Source organism: Sinocyclocheilus anshuiensis, unplaced genomic scaffold (genome assembly GCF_001515605.1).
Source record: "Sinocyclocheilus anshuiensis isolate Anshui unplaced genomic scaffold, SAMN03320099.WGS_v1.1 scaffold2410, whole genome shotgun sequence".
Taxonomy (NCBI): Eukaryota; Metazoa; Chordata; class Actinopteri; order Cypriniformes; family Cyprinidae; genus Sinocyclocheilus; species Sinocyclocheilus anshuiensis.
In genome coordinates this window covers 125,230-126,176 of record NW_015555995.1, presented here as the reverse complement: position 1 = coordinate 126,176, position 947 = coordinate 125,230, and positions in this window count along the sequence as shown.

Genomic DNA, 947 nt, shown 5'->3' with positions numbered 1-947 from the left:
ACACACACACACACACACACACGAATCTCTGGAGCAAAACATCTGCAGCTCCGACTTCTGCAAGCATGAAAACACGCGTGTGATCTGGAGAAATCTGCATGTAACGGAGCCGCAGACATCACTGGAATACCTGAGAAACCTGCAGCGTATTCAAACACATCAACGACAGACACAGCAAAACATGTGATCATGTGAGGAATGTGTGAAATTACTGGAGTTTGAGAGTTCAGATCTCAGACATTCTTCTGGAAACATCAACAGTAAATAGTAAACATGGAAATCAAAGCAAGCATTTGTTGGTTTAGTTAGTTCAACCCTGTTACCATCATGCATATCGTCTCCTTTTATTGTAATGAACAATCCCATAGAAAATAAAAATAAATAAAAACTCTTTAGTTAAACATGCTAAAGCCTCTTTTTCATCACTTCATCTCATGTTTTGTTCATATTGAGTCATTCAGCTTGAGAAGCATATTTAAGCACATTATTCAGACTATTCAGATCCACCTGGATATCACAATTATTATGTTTTTTCAATCAAAATGATTGTTTTTGTGGAACGTTTCAGTATTTTGTAGATAATTTGCGATGTTATTTTTTTATAATTACCACATTTATAATTTAATGTATGAGACTAGACAATAGTCATGACAGGAAAAATCCCAAAAGGCTGAGTTGTGTCTTTAAAATGCTGTCTTTACGCAACTTTAACATAACTTTAAATAAACAAGTTTTATTAAAAATAAGAACAAAGCAGCAAATTACATATAAATTAAATGTATTTTATATAAAGTTTTTCATGTAGGTTTAATATTGAAAATACTATAGAAATTGAATCAAATGCAAAAATGAAACACGTCACTGTAATAATTAAATACACAGATCCATGTTAAAGCTACTACAGTTATTCAGTCAAGAGCAGTGTGTGATAATCTCTTGATCTAAAG